The sequence below is a fragment of the Myodes glareolus genome, chromosome 21 (genome assembly GCF_982192425.1).
Source record: "Myodes glareolus chromosome 21, mMyoGla1.1, whole genome shotgun sequence".
NCBI lineage: Eukaryota > Metazoa > Chordata > Mammalia > Rodentia > Cricetidae > Myodes > Myodes glareolus.
In genome coordinates, this window is record NC_142046.1 from 55,515,712 (window position 1) to 55,523,960 (window position 8,249).

Consider the following 8,249-nt stretch of genomic DNA (forward strand, 5'->3'; position numbering starts at 1 on the left):
TTGCAAGGATGCAAGAGAGGCAGGAGGCCCTTACCCCCAGATTTAATGTCATCACTCTTGGGCACTGCAGTTCCCCAGACAGGGTAGATATAGAACCTGGGTCAACAGACCTTTGGGCACCAAGACACTCAGGGAGCTGAGACTGCATTGTCCCCAGGCAAGCCTTACCTAACCCTTACCTTTGAGCTCTTTTAGATTTCCCTCTCAGAAGGCCCAAGTAGATAGCAAAAGACTGGGTGGGAGAATCCTCTACCCTTACAGCTGGGCTCCTGCTGAAGGGAGGGGTTGCTGGAGAGGACCAATCTCATTGCTACCTCGTTTTCTACTCCACTACAAACGTTCTTACCTCTGGGGGTCCAAGGTTGGTGTCAAATGGACTCAGAAACCTGACTGAAGTCTTTTCTTAAACACTTCCCTCGAGTCTCCCATCCTCCCTGTCAAGTTGCAAAGTTCAAAGACAATCCATTTTAGATCAGGTCCAGTATGAAGCAAACTGACTTCCCACAAGGGGTAAAGCCCAGGGCACCAGGGTGCCGAATCTTCTGCAGTAGTAGAGAGAGATGAATGTCACCATGCCTCCCCATCCACTCCACTCTGTGGGATTGGAGTCTTGTTCTACATCTTGTGATAACTACTTTTTAAAACAACCTGGGAGCAGCTGAACCGACGGTAAATATGAAAGATGGCAAATATTCACCCCATAGCCAAGGGTGGAATATCTTGACTGGTTCCTTTGGCCAATCTGGCTCATTTTTCAATAAGGTTTGGAATAATTACCAAAATGAGGTTTAGCATTAGAGAGGACCAGAGGAAGAGAAGATCCCCATATGAATCAGGATTTACGAAGAGCTTTGGTACAGATATGACTGATAGATGCGGGAGGCAGAGACTTAAACCAGGCCGGAAGGACCTATGGACAAGGACCTTTCTTTGAAAAAGAGACTGGAAGGTCTTTTAATGGCTCCATTGTTCACTTCCTTGGCCAGCAAATACCCTGTGCCTCCCCACCTTCTTCTCAGGGACACGCGGGAAAATGGGTCACAGGAGGAGAGCTCTAGGGAGTTGATCCCAGTGTCCCTCATTTCTATCTGCCATTCCTTAGAGCAGCGCCGACGCCATCCGGTGGCTGGCAGAGAACACAAAGGAAGCCCCGACTCAGCCCGGGACCTAGGGTCACTGTAAGCAGGAGGCTGGTGTGGTTTCCAGTCTCAGTGTCCCGGTTGGCCTCGGGAACAATAGCTGCCGCCAGCCCGGGAGGTCGGGCGCTCAGCATAAAGCCGGCTTGGTCCACGCCGCTCTGAGACGCGCGCGCTGACCCGGCTGCCGCCGCCCTCCGGTGTTCCCGCATCCACCTAAACTCTCAAGGAAAGACAAACGGTGAGTTAATCACCCTACCGGCTGGCGGCCGCGTCTTCTGCGCCCGCCTTGGAGGCGGGATGGGGAGTGGGGTTCCTCTGTGTGTGTCTGGGGTGGGGGGCGGGAAAGGTTAGTCCTATTAAGAGTTCATCAATCACCCGGTGTGCACTTTTCGCTCGACAGCGGTTCCTCCTACTTTAGAGCAAGTCTGGGCCAGCTGGGAGCCGACCAGAAACCGCCAGCCGTGGAGACGCTGATGCTCTGGGTGAGCTCTAAGGGAGGGTGCGACACAAGTCCCGCGCCCTCTGCGCAGCAGCTAGGACTGTACTCCAGACGCGCCGGAGGGGAGGGTCACTACCAAGCTCTAACCGCAGCCCACCAGATGAACCTCAAGAACTTCACAGCAAGCCAGCACCCATGCTCGCCCCTGACCCATTGTGACCTGGCATTACCCCCCTCCCCATTACCTACTCCAGTGATACTCACACAGGTCCTTCTATTCCCAAAAAGGGACACCTCTTCCCTGAAGGCAGGGCAAGAAAAATGCCAATGGATCAAGGTTTCTTGCTGACCCCAAATCTCTGCCTGCAGGCCTCTTTGCGTGGGAGTAAGTAGGTCAAGGCTGCTATTGAACTTGGAGTAAACTTGAATGCCATTTAAAGTTAAAATAAAAGTACGGCTAAGCACCATCCACAACATCCTTCCTGTCTACTGTAGCTGCAAGACTACTAAGTACTTTTACTTCATCTTTTTTGGGGGGTTCATTTTAGTAATATCATAAAAAAAAGACTGGAAATTTCTAGAGACAGCCATGAGCCTTGGGGTTGTTTGCAGCAGGATGGTTTGGGTGGAGTGGGTGGTGACAACATTCCTGGACCACTCTGGAGTGGCCAATGCTCTCTGTAAATGCCCGAAGCTTTGACCTAGACCCCCTAGAGCATAGTCTGGAATGGTTCTTAAGTTAGCTAGACTGCACTGCTTAGCCCTCATCAAAGTGCTAGCATTGCCCTTCCTCCCCCAGCCTTCTTTGTCCTCATTATTTTGCATGGAAACTAACTTATTTTGGAAAAATGTCCTACTCCCATTTTACTTCAGACAGGAGGTGAGTCAGTGAAGCCTCACGCAGTACCCCAATGCAGGGAGCAATAAAACACTAATCCTGGATTTCAGTTTCCCCTGCCCCCTGCCTCCCACCGATCCACTGAGCAATTCCTGTGTGCACTATGTTGCCCTGTGAAACACAAGGCTGAGTAGTACCTAAGGGGTTGGTTGTGCCCTTTAGTCTAGTGAAGGAGAAAACCAACCTGATAGTGCTGTGACATGTTCACAGTGTTCTTGGAATAAAGAAGAGAGCCCTGCCGTGGTGGTGGCACATGCCTTTAATCCCAGCACTCTGGAGGTAGAGGCAGGAGGATCTTTGTGAGTTCAAGGTCAGCCTGGTCTACAGAGCTAGTTCCAGGACAGAGACAGTCAGGGTTACACATAGAAACTCTGTCTTAAAAACCAGAGAGAGAGAGAGAGAGAGAGAGAGAGAGAGAGAGAGAGAGAGAGCGAGAGCGCATACTGTAGTGTCAAAACAGATACTCAGGTGATTTGGGGCTCCTGAAAAAAGTTTTTCAGGCCAAAGGAAGAAAGAATATGCCAGGCAGAGGAACAACTTGTGCAAAAGATGAAAAAGGAAGGAAGAGCAGGGGGAGTAGTTTGAAGTAGGGCACCATGGCTGGAAGAAAGTTTCTACAAGGTTTGCATAGAGGAGTCTGGACCTCTCATGCAGGCAGTAACTGTTGTGACTGCTGAATCAGGTCTTAAGCTGAGACAAGTGGGCTCATTATCTGGCCAGAAAGCTAACTCTGTATTTAACTGGAGAAAGGAGAAAAGTCACGTTAGAGAAAGTAGCAATAAGGTTGAGGAGAAAAGACATTTAAGAGGTTGGACTCACAGAAGTTGGTAGTAACTGGGTATGTAGGAGAGGAGAGGTGATGTTAATTCCTAACTTTCTCTTTGGAGGATCTGAGTGGGAGTCAAGCCATTAACTACAATGGCTAGAAGAGGAAGAGCCTGGGGGAATCTAATGTGTTCAGTCCAGGTCTATGCTGTGCTTTCCACTTTGCTGCTGATACACTGCAAGACCCTAAGCGATCCACTTAATCTTTCGGAACTTCACTTTCATCAGCGAAACAGTCAATAAAGATATCTACCTCATAGGTTTATCATCAGAGCAGGGTGTGTGTGTGTGTGAATGTGTGTGTGTGTGTATGTGTGTGTGTATGTGTGTGTATGTGTGTATGTATGTGTGTATGTGTGTGTATATGTGTGTGTGTGTGTGTATGTGTGTGTATGTGTGTGTATGTATGTGTATGTGTGTATGTGTGTGTGTATGTGTGTGTATATGTGTGTGTGTGTGTTTGTGTGTGTATGTGTGTATGTGTGTTTGTGTGTGTATGTGTGTGTATGTGTGTGTTTGTGTGTGTATGTGTGTGTATGTGTGTGTGTGTATGTGTGTGTGTGTGTGTGTGTGTGTGTAGAGGTGTTATCCTCACTAGGCCCAAATAAATGTTGTATATAAAGCTAAAACCTAGGGGAAATATACTCCCACCCTCCTCATGTTGATCAATATTTAGATCCTGGGTCACCACAGAGAAATAAGTCCCATGGAAATTAAAAGCAACACCCGCTGCTTCTCAGATATTGAACCTAAGCTAATGCGAAGGGCGAGGTCGGATCAGATTGCTAATCAGAGCCCTCTGCTTCCAGATGGGTGATCTCAGGAGGATTCCTATGGAAACGTGGCCTAGGTACCAGACCACTAAAGAGGAGGCCTCTTAGCAGATGTCAAAACACTTTCTTCTTCTTCTTCTTCTTCTTCTTCTTCTTCGTCTTCTTCTTCTTCTTCTTCTTCTTCTTCTTCTTCTTCTTCTTCTTCTTCTTCTTCTTCTTCTTTTAAATATCATATGTCTATCAGAGGATGCTTAAGTTCCATACCCTCACTGAGGAACAGCGTAGTATAGGAAAAGCACTGGGTCTCTGACCCTGGCTATTTACAGGGATGCGGCTACCAACTGCTTATCTCTTCTGTACCAGTTTTCATCTGTGAAATAGTCAGACAAGGAAAAAAGTGACATGTTATGGGGTGTTGTAAGGGTCAATAAAAGAGGAAATTTTCTATTTGTCGGATTGTTAAAAACAAACAAACAAAAAACGCTGCAATATTCTGATGGTTTGGGAAGGCTGTCAGGAAACAGGAGCTCTGGTAAGTTATAGGTGGATGAGTTTTTGTTTCATGTGAGATAAACAAACAGGGCCTTTCTCAATTGCCCTGAGTGCCTTGTGTACTTTCTTTTTAAAATAATTTATTTTATTGTGTGTGTGTGATAGCTTTGTTTGTCATGTGTATTTGTGTACCACAGTTTGCATGGTGTCTCAGGTGTGTGGAAGAAGAGATCAGATCCCTGTGAAATGTAGCTGAAGACAATTGTTAGCTGGTGTGTGGGTGCTGGGGTCCTCTAGAAGAGCAGGGACTGTTAATACAGCCTTTGGAATGCACTCTTTTTTTGTTTTGTTTTTGTTCTGTTTTTAGTTTTTCGAGATGGGGTTTCTTGGTGTAGCCCTAGTTGTCCTGGAACTCACTTTGTAGACCAGGCTGACCTCGAACTCACAAAGATCTGCCTGCCTCTGCTTCCCAAATGCCAGAATTAGAGGCATGTGCCACTACTGCCCTACACTGGATTGCACTCTTGAGTTCTGGGATTACAAGCTTGTCTAGCCACACTTCTACACCTTGCTTCACTTTTATAAAGAGCAATTTAGCAAAGTGTATTTAAGATGTCAGCCCATAAATTCTTTGTCTTAGTAATTCTACTTCAAGAAATTTCTTTATGAGGTAAAAATTTGTGTATGTGTATTTTACTAGAAAAATTTTTTTAATTAATTAATTTTTTTTCATCTATTTTACATCCTGATAGCAGTTTCCCCTCCCTCCTCTCCACCTGTTCTCCCCACCTCCCATCTACCTCTTCACCCACTCCTTCTCCATTTCTGTTCAGAAAGGGGCAGGCCTTCTACTTGTGTCAGTAAAGCATGGCATGTCAAATCAAAGCTCTTCCCCCTGTATCAAGGCTGGCTGAAGCAACCCAGCATGGGGAATAAGTTCCTAAAAGCCAGCTAAAGTGCCCGGGATAGGTCTTGATCTCACTCCTAGGAGCCCCACAAACAGACAGAGCTATACAACTGTCACACTCACGCAGAGAGCCTATGTCGTTCCCATGCAGGCTCCCTAGCTATCAGTCCAGAGTCTGTGAGCTCCCAGGAGCTCAGGTTGGCTGTTTCCGTGGGCCTCCTCCCTCTCTTCAACAGGACTCCCAGAGCTCAGCCCAATGCTTGTCTTGGCATCTCTGCATTTGTTTCTATCAGTTTCTGGATGAAGACTCTCTGACCTGCAGATAGGAAGTCGGACCTCCCACTCTTGTAGTGTGAGTTTCCCCTTATGATCATTAAAATATAATTGTTATTCTTGAGCTGGCCTGGTTATTTAACAGACTGACCTAATTTGCAACAACCAACTGGTACTTAAGGTATTTTGTATGGGAAGATCTTAAGACGCAACAGGAAAAAAACTCAATGCCTTAGAGCTGATCTAGCATGCTACCACTGGGCTACAAATGTGGGGAAACACAAACTGTTTGTGTATAAAGTATCTCTGAAAAAACATTCATGACGTGAATACAACTGGTTGCTTAGGTGCAGAGGGACTACATGACTGGGACAAGGGTAAGAGAAAGAGGCCACTTCATACTCCTTTCAATCTTGAGTCACACACTTGTCAATTATGACTCATTTAAAGGACAAAGCAACAAATTATCATTATTATTATTATTATAAGTGCTGGGTATGGAACCCCAGGGCTTTGTGAGTGCTAGGCAAATGCTATACCACTGAGCTCCATCGAGGGCTCCTCAGTAGGACCTGGATTTGATTCCCAGTACCCACATAACAGCTCACAACCGTGTGTCTCCAGCTCCAGGAGATATGTTGCCCGTAGCCTATATGGGCACTACACCCACATAGGCTATATGGATATACATACAGGCAAAATATCTATATACATAAAAACAATTTAAACAAGTTGTAAGTGGTTAGGACATTTGTATCAAATTGGCAAATGCCTGTGAATCTTTATCCATATCTTTTTTTGTTTTGTTTCATTTTTTTGAGACAAGGTTTCTCTGTGTCACAGTCCTAGCTGTCCTGGAACTCACTCTGTAGACCAGGCTGGCCTTGAACTCACAGAGATCCGCCTGCCTCTGCCTCCCGAGTGCTGGAATTAAAGGCATGCACTACCACCGCCCAGCTCATACATATCTTTTAAAATATGAATACAACATGGGAGAGTAGAAGGCTTCTATAAATACCGTACCAAAGACAGAAACCAGAAGTAGATTTGAAAATATAAAAATCCACCTTCTAGATGTCAAACAAATAAAAAAAGAATGATATGCTGAGATTTTTCTTTTCAGTTCTGGAATCAAACTCATAGCCTTATGCATGCTACATAAGCACTCTACTACCAAACACACCCAACCCTTCTGCTAAGAAAATTTACAGCATATGGCAAAGGGTTAATACACATAGGGCTTATTAACTAATAAAGAAAAGACACAAACCTTTTAATAGAAATATTAATCCCAAACAGGTCATCTCATATGTGTTCCTTTTTGTACTTGCTCTATGCAATGAAATTAGCTTAGGGTCATCTCCTATGGCCCTTCCAGGGTCCTGAAGAAAGTCAATCTCCTAGGGATCCTTTACCCTTGCAGGTGGTGGACGGGGGTGGGTATCAGCTTGTTCTCTGCATACTCTTGTTAGGGACTCAGGGTGGAGCTACACAAGTCTGATGTGGGATTCCTCTCTGTATGCTGTGAATACCACTGGTTAATAAGAAACTGTCTTGGACTTGCACAGGACAGAATAAAGGTAGGTGGGGAAAACTAAACTGAATGCTGGGAGAAAGAAGGTGGAGTCAGGAGATGCCACAGAACCGTCAGGGGGGAAAGGCGGAAGCTTCCAGCTGGAACCTTGCCGGTCGGCCATGACCCTTGTGGTAAAATATAAAATAATGGAAGTGGGTTAATTCTAGATGTAGGAGCTAGCTAGCAATATGCTTAAGCTATTGGCCAAACAATATTGCAATTAATACAGATTTCTATGTAATTGAGTCTGGGAAGCTAGGAACGAATGAGTGGTCTCCTATAATACAAGTCTAGTGCATAGGTTTAGCAAACATGTTTCAAAGGGAGAGATGCGCTCCCAGAAACAAAGGCGCCTCCTTCAACACTTCTGCCTGCTCAGGGCTGACGCTGTCGTTGTGACTGTGCCAGGCACGAGCTGCCTTAGTTCTCCCTTTGTCCAGGCAGTAGGAAGGCGATGGGCTGTGGGAAACTGACTTCCATCATTTTTGCTAAAATGGCATTCTCTTTCAACTCTTGAGTAAAGCAACTTCCTTCCTAAAAACAAGAGTTTCACCCAGTCTGTGGCTAAGGTGCTTTCCAGCTTTGCTGTCTCACACTGTGGCCAACTGTCCTCTAGCCAGAGAAAGTTAGGTCAAGGTACATTTTACCCCTTCTGGATCCGAGGTTCAAAGGCACCCACCAGATAATTTGGGAGATGGAAGGAAATGAGAGTTAAGAACCCATCCTAACTTCTCTCCTTATAAGGTTGCTTCTGAACCACTCCTGGGTTTCTCGAATGGAGAATGGAGGAAACAAATCTCACTTTTTACTCATCCAAGGCAAACTAATGGAATAACCAGACACTGGAAGACACTAGTTGGCCACTAACATGTGCAAATTTCCTACTGACCATTTCTTCCAGATTTATTTATTTTTATAGTTATTTAT